Source organism: Equus quagga, chromosome 7 (assembly GCF_021613505.1).
Source record: "Equus quagga isolate Etosha38 chromosome 7, UCLA_HA_Equagga_1.0, whole genome shotgun sequence".
Taxonomy (NCBI): domain Eukaryota; kingdom Metazoa; phylum Chordata; class Mammalia; order Perissodactyla; family Equidae; genus Equus; species Equus quagga.
In genome coordinates this window covers 30401623-30413890 of record NC_060273.1, presented here as the reverse complement: position 1 = coordinate 30413890, position 12268 = coordinate 30401623, and the positions used below count along the sequence as shown (strand labels likewise).

The window sequence follows — 12268 nt, the reverse complement described above, 5'->3', positions numbered from 1 at the left end:
CTGAGCGCTCCTGCCCTGTGGCCCGGGAGCATCATGCTCCTCTGGTCCTCAGTTTACCCCATGAGCCAGCTGGACGGTCTCTGCGGCTTTCCACCCGGCTCAGGGCACCCGGGCCTGTCACCACCCCTCACTGGTGCATCCTGGAAGCAAGCCCAGAAGGAGAGAGCAGCTCTACCCAGAGTTTCCGGGCTCCCCGTGGCCTCAGGCTCAGACGAGGGTCTGCTGCTCACACCTCCAACCACTCCAGGCCCCAGACGTGACGGGAGGGTCCCAGAGCATCTTGCTCTCTGCCCCTCCCCCTCGGTCCCCAGCAGACCCTGTGCTTCTCCTGGACAGGGCCCCCTTCTCCGTCTCTGTACCCCTGGTGCTGGCAAGGATGCCCAGGATGTGACTGTCGGACCACAGGCAGGGGGGTGGGGGGCACTCCAGGCAGGAGCCGGGTGCCTGTGGGGGACGTGGCTGGACGCCGTGCAGGGTTTCCGCTCCCCCTCGGACCCCCGCCCCCCTTCCCCCGACAAGAGGACCGCCAGCCGGCGGGACGCGCCCCTCGGCCCCTCGTATTTCTCCCGCAGGACAGACGAGCGGGCGTGCGTCTACTCGTTAAGCCCTGGATTTACAGCGGCCTCTGTAACCGCTCGGTGGCCTGGCGGGCGGCCAGCGGAGTGTATTTCACCGATATTGACGTTTGCAACTAGTCTGCACTGAGGCGGTTAAATGAGGAGAAAAAACATAATCATGTGAAATAGGATGCTTTTCCCCCTTTGGAAACTTCATAAAGAATAGTTTTGATCTGGCTCCTGCTTGAAAGAGAGGGGACAGATCAGATGGGGAAGGGGTCGGGGCTGGGGAGACAGCCTGGCAGGCCATGGCGGAGCCCACCCAGGGCTCGGCCCCGAGCTGCTGTGCAATACTGTACAGAGCACCGGGCCTCTCTGGGCCCGATCAGAAACGGCTCTGGGGCAGGTGGGGTATTCCTGAGCGTCCCTCCCCAAAGGAGGGAGCCTGCTAGGGAGAAACGGGGATCCCTGTGTGGTCTGGCTTGTGATATAAAGCTACAACGCCACGGGGAGCATGTCCAGCACATCTCCATTGCCACCAGCATCTCCACCACCTCACGGCACCTGCTTGCCTGCGGGGGCCTCCCTTCCTCCCTGCCCGCAGTGCACCTGCCCATCCGTCCAGATGTCCGGATGACCTGTGCCCATGTTGTGCTTTATGTCACCCGGGGCTCCTGAGAGGCCAAGAGCCCTCGGCTGGGCAGGCTGGGGGGGTGGCCCGGGAGGCCCCGTTCCCTGACGTGCCAGTGCATCCTAGACAGCGGGCGGGGTGAGGGTGGTGACCAGCCCAGGGCTGACGGAGTCTGGCTCCAGCCCCCGGACGGGGGTGTGCCGAGCAGCAGGCCCACTTGGCAGTGTGGCGCCTCAGCAGTGCTGATGGTAATCACCTTTAATCTCTTTCTCAAAATAACCCAAAGTCAAGTTAAGGAGGATTACAGGCCCTAAAGAGCCCTTATCACAGGCAGGCGCTGGCGGAGGAGGGACGGGCCCAGGGCCAGCCAGCCTCCCCCCGCCCCCTCCCAGGGTCCCTCGGCAGGATGGTGGTGGGCGGACCGGGGACCCTGGGGGCTGGAGAGCCGCATGCACACTCGAGTGCTTGCACACCCGTGTGCTGGGCTCTGCGTCTGTGTGTACTCACGGGTCTGTGTGCCCAAGGGCATAGGCTGGGTTTGTAAGGGGTGAATACATTTCAGCACACGTTTATGAGGACCTGCACCAGCACCATCTGATGAGTGTGTGCGTCTGTGTGCGCGTGTGTGCGTCTGTGTGCGCGCGTGCATGGGCCTGCAGGTGAACGCAGCTCCATCTCGGCGTGCACGTCCCCGATCCAGCCAGGTCCCTGCCCCAGCCTCCTCCCCTCCCTGCCCTTTCTGCCACCACCACAGGCACCTCCCCACCCCCAACGTGACAGTCTAGGAATTTGTGCTTCTGACTTTGTACCTTGTGAGCGGCAAGTGGTTCCAGGGAGCAGTCTCGCCCCCACCCCCGTGCACCCCCACACTCTGGAGCCTCCTCCGTCACACGGGCTGAGGGGATGGGACGTCCTCCCCACCCAGCCTGGCCTCAGGGGGAGGGATCAGCCAGGGGCGTGGGTGGGACCCTGGTGGCTGTCCCCCCCACCAGAAAGAGTTGCCTCTGCCCCTCGTGTACCCCCCATGACCCCAGCCTTGCAGGGACCCCAGAGTTCTCATTCCACATTTCACTTCACAGAGGGGAAACTGAGGCCCAGAGAACAGAAGGCCTCATCCGAGGTCACACAGGGAGTTGTCAGCCCGTCCTCCTCCTGCCGGGGGTGGGGGCTGGGCGGCAGGTCCAGCAGCGGCGCCCTGTTCCTCCAGGCAGCCCCTCAGCACACGGGTTGAGCTCCCCAAGCCCCTCTCGGAGCCATCGCGTGCTCCCTCGGAGTGGACCCCCTGGTGGGGGACAGGATGCAGTCCTGTGGGTCTGGGAGCCCCGTGACGTCGGACGCAGGCAGGGCCCCCGGGAACAGCCGTCCAGTGAACTGGCCGAACCACCTCGAAAGGTTCTGCCAGATCACGCCCGCCCCCAGGACGGCCGTTTCCCCTGGGGGCCTGCGTATTTGCTCCCTCGCTCCACCACGGGCCCCCTCCATCTTCATTCCCCTGCAGACTCACACGCCTGTCCCTTGTGCGCGGTAAGTGGCTCTAAACTACCATTCCCAGGACGCTCTCAGAGCGCATGTGGGGCTGGCGGTGGGGCACAGACCAGCTGTCGCACCCCAGACCCGGGTCCTGGCACCGGCGGAGGCTGCAGGGCCCTGGGGAGGCCCAGGGCTGTCCCCTCATCCTGCCTGCACTGGCCCCCGTGCTTCAGAGAGATGCAGAGGCCCCGGCCACCTCCAGCTGTACCACCTGTGTCCCCTCGGACCCCTCTGACGTCTCCCCCCCACCTCCTGCTTCAGCAGCCCCAGCCTCCCAACCCTGCACACGGCCCCCAGGGATCTTTCTGCGATGGGCCAGGTCGTCTACACTTGCACGGCCCAACAGGGCAGCCCGTGTGGCTGCTGAGCACCAGAGATGTGGCTGGTGGCTGTTGTATGGGGCAGCATAGTTTTAGAACCTTCCATAAAAAAAAAATAACTGGAACTGAATACCTTCCAGCCACTGCCCCGTCTCCCTTCCCCTTCATGGCAGATTTCTTTGCAAAGGTTGCCAGCAGTTTCCATCCCCACTGCCCCCACTTTATCTTCATTTCTCAGCCCCTCCGGTGCAGCGTCCATCCCCCACGCCCTCGGAGCCCTCAAGGTCACCGGTGACCTCTGTCTTGCCAGCTCCAAAGGGCATGCTTCTATTTTTATCTCTCCTGGCCTCTTGGCAGCATTTGGCCCACGTAGCAGGCCGCTCCTCTTTGAAGCACTTTCTGCTCCAGGTCTCCAAGCCACCACGTTCTCCCGTCCCAGTCTCCTCCACCGGCCACTGTCCCCTCTTCTTTACCCTGACCTCTAACTGTCCCCGTGGCCCTCGCCACTTCTCCTCACCTTCCCCGGGGTGGTCTCACCCCTCCCGTGGCTTCAATGCTGTCCGCCCACGTCGGGCCCCCAGTCCATCTCGCCAACCTTGACGGCCCCCCCGGCACCCCAGGCTCACAGACCCAGCGGCCTCCCCTCTCAAAGGCTGTGCCCCCCAAATGGAGCTCTTCCCCAAAAATCGATGTGTCATCCTCGACTCCTCTCTCTCCTCGCCCCCTGGAAGCCCAGTCCGGAAGCCATAGCATTGACTCCACCTCCAAATGTATCCGGGGTCCTCACCTCCTGCCCCTCCTGCCATGGCCACCCTGGTCCAAGCCACTATCATCTCCTGCGGTGGCCCCACCTCCCACTCCACAGCCAGAGGGGCCTTGAAGCGCCATCGGGGGATCCTGCCACCTCGCCAAGAACTCTTGACGACATCCATCCTCCCACACAAAGGTCCACACCGCGTCCCAGTGCCGCGCACGTCCAGCCTCCCTGCCGGCTCTCGCTCCGTCTGCCCTCTCGCCGGATGCTCCCGGCTCCCCGCACGCACCACCTTCCTCCTCCCGCCCCAGGGACCGCTCTTCTCCTTCAAGTCTGAGAGCGGGCGGCTCCCCCACCGCCGTCCCTGGCTCAGAGTCCCACCATGCTGGGCCCCGGCTGGGACGCGTCAGCTCCCGTGTTCGCACCTGCAAAGTGGGAGGAAAAATGCCTCCTCCCCAAGGGCTGGCACTTTCTCACAAACATTAGCTTCCTTTCCACGTTCTGTCAGGCCGGCAGGAGCTGCCACCACACTCTGAGGGGACATGAAATGCCCACGTGGTGGCTGGCACCGCTCAGGTGGGGCACACCCGCCCGAGCCTTCTCGGGTCTGTAAATCCTAACACATCGACGGGGTTGCAAAGGGACATCTGTTCACATCCGTACTCTGTACAAACCCTGGGCGCCTCCTCACCCAGACGGACAGCGACCCGCCTGGCCGAGAAAGGGCACGCTATCCAGGGCCTGCTGGACGCCAGGCTGGTTGGCACAGGCTGGTTGGCTGGTGAACAGCATCTCTGTTCACGCCCTCTCGTCGCTTCCTCATGACAGCCCCAAGGGGCATGTGACAACGACCCCACTTCCTAGCGGCAGAAACCAAGGCCCAGGGTCCAGCCCGGCCGCATCACAGGGACACTGGTGGGAACCAGCTCTGTGCCCTCAGTTTCCTCACCTTTAACATGGGGTCATTTCCCCACCAGGCCGGTTGGATTCGGGGCATCACTGCTCAGCTCCCCTCTGCCCTCGGTCAGCAGGCCTGAGCTGTGGGGACAGCCCAAGGGGCCCCTCTGGCTGCAGCTGGGGGAGCCGAGGGCATGCAGGGTGGACCGGAGTCCCCAGACCCGCGTGGGGCCCTAAGTGTTTGCGGTTCATTTGCACACACCTGAGGCCAGCCTTTGTGTGTGCATGTCCGTCTGTGTGTCTGTGCACACACCTGTCTATATGCTCACAGGCGTGCAAACGTGTATGCTTGTTCACCATGTCTGGTGCACACACGTATTTGCCCTGCACGTGTCCACATGTGAACACTCACGTGTGTTCATGTGGGTGCAACAGTGCCTTCGTGTCTGTGGGTCACTTCAGGGAGGCCACCCTGAGGCCACCGGGACCGGGCTGAGGGGCACGAGGAGAGATGGGAGAAGCCCGAGAAGGGGGGCTGTGTCCTGGCCACCACTTCTGTGACAGCATGACACGCCAGTCACTCTCAGAGCCATCCCGTCATGAGGCCTCACCACATTCCTGCAAGGGAAGAGGGACAAGAGACAGCCACATGCCCTCTGCAGTCCAGGGGAGAAGCCAGAGGCCCTGGGAGAAGGGACATGCCAAGGACCCAAGTCTGGTTAGACGGGACGAGCCCACCTGAGCCACTCGGCCGCTGACTCAACTGCCCCACGCCCGGCGGTCACAGAGCTGCTGCCTGGGTGCCCGGGGAGGGCACATGGACACCCTGGCTGCACTGTGGCATCAGGCCCTGTCCAAGCCTGCAGGGAGGGGTGGGTGCTCACTGGGCCTCCACATGATGGGTCCTAGCAGATGAGCAGGAGTTTGTTAGGAAAGAAGAGGGGTAACGGGCGTCCCAGGCGGAGAGGGTGCGCGCAGAAGTGTGGAGGCAAGAAGCACGTGCGTTCAGAGGAGGGCCCGCTCCAGGGCGCGGGCGACATCCAGGAAGCGGGGTGCTGGGCAATGCGGTTGTGGGAGACGGAGGCCTGAGCGCTGGGGGAGGAATCTGGACTTTGATCTGCCCATTTCCCTCCCCCGGCTCCCCAGCCCCATGGGAGATCCTTGCCTCCCTCTTAACATCTGGGCATGGAGAGAACCGGCCACAGCGGGAGAGTGGGCGGGGCCGAGGGCTTCCCCAAGCCCCGCCTCCAGGCCTCAGTTTCCCCACCTGTAACATGAAAGAGTTGAGCCGGGTGCCTTGGGGGGAATCTTCTGATTCTGAGACGTCCGGGGCCTCGTGTCTCCCTGCCCCGAACCCCCCCGTGCCGTCTCCTGACCTCACACACACACGCACGCACACTCCCCACCGCAGAGAGCACCTCTGTCGCCCAGGGACAACGGGGACGGCGCACGTGGTGAGCCTGGGACGGGGTTCCTTCTGCCACGTCGACTCTGCAGCCTGTGTCGCCGCTAATGAAATCAAAAAATATGGTGGTTCCAGGCCTTTAAACTTCTTACGACCCGATTTGCATAGTCGCCGTCGCCCGTGCTGGGACGGGAGCGATCTGTCTAAACACACCGTTCCCTTCCCCACTGTGGAGCCCAGCCCGAGGTGGGGGGGGGGGGGGGGGGGGGGGGGGGGGGGGGCGGGGCCAGGGCGGGGCAAGGATCCTGCTGACGGTGCGGACTCTCGCCTCCAAGGGAAACTTGGGCTCGAGGCCAGGCGCACGGGGAGGCGGGCGGAGAGCCACAGATCGATAACTTTCTACCATCCTGATGTTGTGCCGGTAGATCATGTTTACTGCTAGCGTTTGCCTGCCTCCCTCTGCAGCCCAGCTCTGCCGCAGAGCCCGGGGGCCGCGGTGGGCGCGTCAGGGCGGCTGGACGTACGACTCGGACCAGCCAGGGTAGGTGTGGGGGCGGACTGCCCACCTGAAGGGGGCATGGGACTATCTCAGGCTTCAGAGTCCTAGGCCAAGACGTGAATGTCAGCTCTGCCGTGCTCTGGCTGTGTGACCTTGGGCTAGTCACTTAACCTCTCTGAGCCTGTCTCCTCCTCCGTCAAATGGAGATCAGCGCACCCTCCCAAGGTTATAGTGTGGAAGACATGAGCAGATGATTTGAGGCCTCCAGCTCTGGAAACACTCATGTCCTTCTCCAGCCGCCCCGTGGCCTCAGGTGATGGGGGAGCTCCAAGCAGTGCTGGTGAACAGAGCAGGCCAGCCGGATGCACCTTGTAGGTTTTACTTTGGTGAGCCGCCACCCTGGTGCCCACACGAGGGGGCCCAGTGAGGGCTGTCCCCAGCTGGTCACCCACCTAGAGCCCGCCCTCCCCCTCCCGCTTCCTCCCCGTTTACCCAAGGAGGCTGGCGGCTCCTGGCAGGCGGTCCAGCAGTGCTGACTCAGCAGGGCAGGATCCTCAGGACTTGGCCACAGGGTCAGCCTGACAAGCCCCCGACCTCAGCTGGCCCCGGCCCCGTCCTCCAGGAGGCGGGCTGGGAGGTGTGACCTTGCCCACGGTGGAGCGACCATCACCTGCACCGCGCCCCCCACCCCACAAAGATGCAGAGGGCACTGGGGAAGGTGGGAGGTCGGCCTGGGCAGGGCGCCGAGCGACCTTGGGCGGTCCATGGGACCCTCCGAGCCTCGGGGGCCTCCCCCTGCCCATCCAGAGTCTGCCACAAGCAGGAAGTGTGCAAACAGAGGTTGTGACCTCTTATCTCCTCCAGGACCCCGCATGTATCGAGCGCCTGCTGTATCCCGAGCCCCTTCTCCAATGTCCAGGGAGGCAGGTGTCAGGGTCCACCTAATTAAGTGCAGGCGGAAACAGAGGCTCCAAAGTGAGAGGGTTTTGCAGAGCCACAAAGTCAAGATTTTCCAAGAGAGAGGTCAGTGGCGCACGGCATCAGCGTCCACCGTGCGGATGTAGTTAAAAATGCAGACTCCGGCCCCACCCCCGAGTTTCCAGAGGGGCCCCTGGAGCTTGAGCTGGAGCCCGAGCCGAGGGGAGCCCAGGGCTGTGCGTGGCGCAGGGTCCTGGCCCTGGGGGAGGCGGGCTGCGCTGCCTGGTCCCACAGATGCGGCAAGAAGGGCCCCGGGCAGGGCGGGGGGCTGGAGGCCTGCCTCCTGGGACAACGCCGGGCTCACTCCACCCCTCCTCCCTCCAGGCCCGCAGCTCCAGGCTGCTCCGGAGTTAATTAGGGACCCAAACATTTAAAGGTCTGCTATGCTTCCACTGGGCATCCTTTTAAATTAAAAAACATGATGGATGGCATCGTTGGAGGGAGAAATCATTTTGCAATGGTTTCTTGTTCCTGCGCTGGCGGGGGTGGGGGTGGTACGGGTGGCCGGCTGCCTCCGGGCATGAGGGAGGAAGGGTGACCCTCTCCAGGAACACCGGTCCACCCCCTGCCGTCGGGAAGCATGTCGCTGACGCCAGGCAAGGGTCTAGGTGTCCAAAGGATGCCTGGCACCGTTCCCCATCACAGCCTCGTAATCCTGGCAGCTGGGAGGTTCTATCTTTAGTCTGACCCGAATCTCTCCGGTTGTTTTGAGGGATGGCCGGTTGGAGACCGAAGGTAGAGATTTGCTGGCTCTGCTCTTCCTGTACAACCCTGACCTCCGGGAGCCCGGAACCCTGGAAGCCCTTTCTGCTCACCCCGCATGGAGCCTGGGGATTCCGTCTGCGTCGTAAGCTCTGCTCCCAGCCCCGTGGGAAGACAGGACCTCGTCCCAGGACGTCAGACAGGCCCTTTGGGGACACCAAGGCGCAGCTCTCTCTCCGTACTCCACCACCCCCGGAGCCGCTCATGCAGACACGGTGACCAGTGACCGTCGCCAACGCCGCCCGCCCGGTCAGGCCTTTGCGCGCAGGCCCCGCCTCGCATCACCGTCACCGCGATGGCTCAGGCAGAGTGGGCTCCCTGGCCGCCATTAATTGTACTAAAGATTTGGGGCACGGTTTTCGAGCGGAGGTTATAAATTAGCAATTAGCCCTCAAATGTTCAATTAATAAGGGAAATGAAACACCAAGCAAAGTCCAGTCTGAAAAGCATCAGCGATGCCAGTGGGCCAGGAGGCAGGCAGGACACGTCCGCCACACCCGGCTCACTGGGCTCGGGTTGGGCCGCAGTGGCCGTCACGCCGGGTTGGGGGGACCGGTCCTGCTCTGGTGAGGGGCGGGGCACAGAGACACCGTAGAGAACAGCCCAGCACGGTCCCCTCACAACTGGGGTGTTTCCATGTCGGAAACAGGCTCTCTCTCTCCTCGTGTCACCGGAGAGTTGTGTCCACGCTGGGGGGATTCTGACAAAGCTCTGCCTCGTGATTATCTTCCGACCCCTCGGGTTCTCTCGTGCAGCTTCAGGAGCTCGGAGCCATCCTGAGACCCAATGCCCGCCTCCCTCCGCCAGCGTCTCTACGGTGTGACCGTCCGCCTGGAAAGTATTTCACGGGTGTACGGAAGGATCGAAATTGATTTTCACCCCCAAAATGGGCGACAAATGGTCCTGACACCATGTACTGAATAATCTATTCCTTCCAGCTGATTTGTGAGTCTACCCCGACCCCGGCTGGAGTGTGCTTTCCACAGGGCACAGCTGGTCAAGCCTGTCCCCCTCCTCTCCCTACAACCCCACATGGCTCCCCAGGGCCCTCAAGAGAGTCCAGCCAGGCCTGGGTGACAGTCCCTGTCCGCCCGGCCCTCGCCATCCCTCACCTTGCCTTCTAAGGGGGTGATCAGCCTGCATCTCCAGCGTTTTCTCTAAGATGCTGTTTCCTCCACCTGGAACCCTAACCCCCACCCCCACGCCCACCCCCACCCCACCACTTTATAGAGTTCTTCACAATGATCCTAAATTTTTCTTGTAAATTTATTCCCAGGAATCCCACGGGGTTCTCGTCGTTGCCATGGTGAGAGGGAACTGTGTATTTCCAACGAACGAATTGTTGCTGGTACAGATGAAAATTATTGATTTGTCCTGAGAATATTTGTTTTCTATCTGGCCCACGACCTTCCCTGAGTTCTCAGATCAAATTAATTTTTCACTTGGCTCTCCCGGGTCTCTAAGGCCTCAAATCACATTGTCTGCAAATAATTACAGTTCTTTCCTGTAGACATCCCACTTAATTCTGTTTCATGTCTTATTGCGATGTCCAGGATTCCTAGACGATAAAGGGGCACTGTTGGGTTTTTTAATAAAAGGTTTTGAATCAGAATCGTTAAAAATTTATTTTAGAATGATCCTGGCAGTTGAACTGAGACACGAATTCTTAATTGTCATAAAAAAAGAAAAGTATCTTTCTAGTACTATTTTTAGCAGTTACTCTAAAATCAGAAGCCGGCATTGGCTTTATCACATGCCTGTCATCATTGATTAACACGGCATTAGACATTATATTAACAGATTTCTCTGATATTAAACCATCTTTGAATTCTTTGGATAAATCCTACATAATCGTGGCAGATTATCTCTCTAATATTCTGTGGAATTGGATCTGCTTGTGTCTTACTGAGGATTTTCGATCCAGTATTCCCGGGCGAGATGTGCGGGGTTGAGTTTCTGGCACCATCTTTGCAGCCTGGGGTCTGGGGCCGTCCTCACTGCCACCCGGGGTGACTTCCTCCAGACGGTGGCTCCCAGCTCAGGGGGAGAAAGCCCTTGATGGAGCCTCCTGGCTTACGAGCTCGGGGCCGCTCCACAGCGGACGTGCCCCGGACAGCCGTGCGGGCCAACACCGGGAGCCACTTTGTAAAGCGAACGGGCGTTTTACGAAGTGAAACGTCACCCCGGATCTGTCTTCTGTGCGTTCCAGATTTTCATGACTTTGGGCCCGCTCGAGGTCGGGTGAACCACAGAGAAACCTCGGTGGGAAAGCTTACGACGACTGGAAAAACATCTTATTTGGCGAATTCCACGTTGGCCTCTGGGACGGAGGGCCATTCCGCAACGGGACGACGTGGGATGGGCTTTTATGGCCCGGGCCGGGTGGGGCTGCCCGGGGCCTCGGAGGAGACCCCGCTCCCTCCAATGAGGCCAGGACTCACCACCCTCCCAGGGCCTTCTGATTACATTGCGGGTGGTCCACGTATGGACAGACGGACGTCACATCAGGCATTGGGGGACACAGAGAAACAAAACGAGAAAAGGCACAGACATTCTCCAAATATCCTTCTAACCGAGGAGAAAAGCCTAACTCACCCGGGAAGCAAGGAGATCAAGGCAGCGGCTTGTCCAGCCGGTGGTGTTCCCGAAAGACGGCTGCAACTTCACCCTCGGGGGCTCGTCTGCACCGGGACTTGACCGCCCCTCCCCGGGCAGGAGGCTGCATCCGCCTGGTCACGGCCCTCGCCAGCCTGGCAGTTCCACCGCCTGCCTCTCGGGAGCAGCCCCAGGTGAGGAAAGCGACTTCGCTGACCCGGCTGCTGGAGAAGCTCGAGGCTCCATCCGGAAGGAGCGCCCGGCGTGGGAGAGACGGAGCCACGTGGAGTGATCGGAAGCGCCTGCTGAGCCCTCCCGGACGCCTGCTGTGGAGACGTTAGGAGCAAACTACCAGCAGCTTCCAGCCCCAGAGGTTTGGGGCGGCTGTTACGCAGCTGCGTGTAACCAACAGGATGCAGAGCATCAAATGAGAGGGCGAGACGGGGGAGCCCGACTCCTGGCCCCACGATCCGTGACGGCTGCTGGCAAGGCGGCTGGGGGCTCAGAAGAGAGGTGTCTGTGCTTTGGGGCTCCGGGAAGGCCGGCCAGCACCAGCGTCACAGGGCGGCGGAGAGCTGGCGGTGAACGCGTGGGACTCCAGGCCCCGCTGCTCGCCAGGCGGCACCGCTGTGCAGCTCTCTTAACCTCTCTGAGACTCGGTTCACTCTGACACGCGGGGCCGTCGATACGCGCCCCCAGGGCTGGCATGAGAGTGAAACGCACGGTGTCTGTGAACACGCGGGGCCGGCGGGAGCCCGGGGGGAGCACGCGCCCTCTCCGCCCAGGGGAGGCGGGCTCGGTGGGGGCGACGACGGACCCTCGATCTCGGCTTCCCACGCCCGCCGCTCATTCGGTCGCTCTCAGTCCGAGTTTCCCTCCTCTGAGAAGAGGGAAGGGTCATCCCGCCCAGGCCCAGCGCGGGGCCGCGTGAGAAGACGCAGGTGGCGTGTCGCCCAGCACGCGTGCTCAACACGGCTGTGGGGTTCTGGCTGTTGCAAGGATTTGGGGGGAGGATTTGAGCAAAGTCCAGGAGGTACGACCAGGCCTGGGGGAGCCCGAGAGTTGGGGGGTGTCTTTCCTGGGGGGACGTGAGCTGCACCCAGACCGAGAAGGGCCCGAGTTCCCCGCCCCGCCCAAAGCTGCCCCTCTGCTCACCCCGGCAGCTGTGTAAATTCTCCTGGTCTCTGAGTCTATAAAAAATCAATCTAATAACTCAGCAAACATTAATTACAGCTCAAAGACCAAGAACAGGATTGATCTGCAAGAGGCTGCCGTCCTGCTCGTCACCAAGACGCTCTGTGGGGGGGGGGGGGGGGGGGGGGGGGGGGGGGGGGGGGGGG

The 12268-nt window shown here is 61.9% G+C and overlaps 1 protein-coding gene across 3 annotated transcripts in view; it reads right to left on the bottom strand.

Annotated features, from left to right (window-relative positions):
• ELFN1 (extracellular leucine rich repeat and fibronectin type III domain containing 1) overlaps positions 1-12268 on the bottom strand; it is a 68894-nt gene that overhangs the window by 3717 nt on the left and 52909 nt on the right. The window lies entirely within an intron of this gene.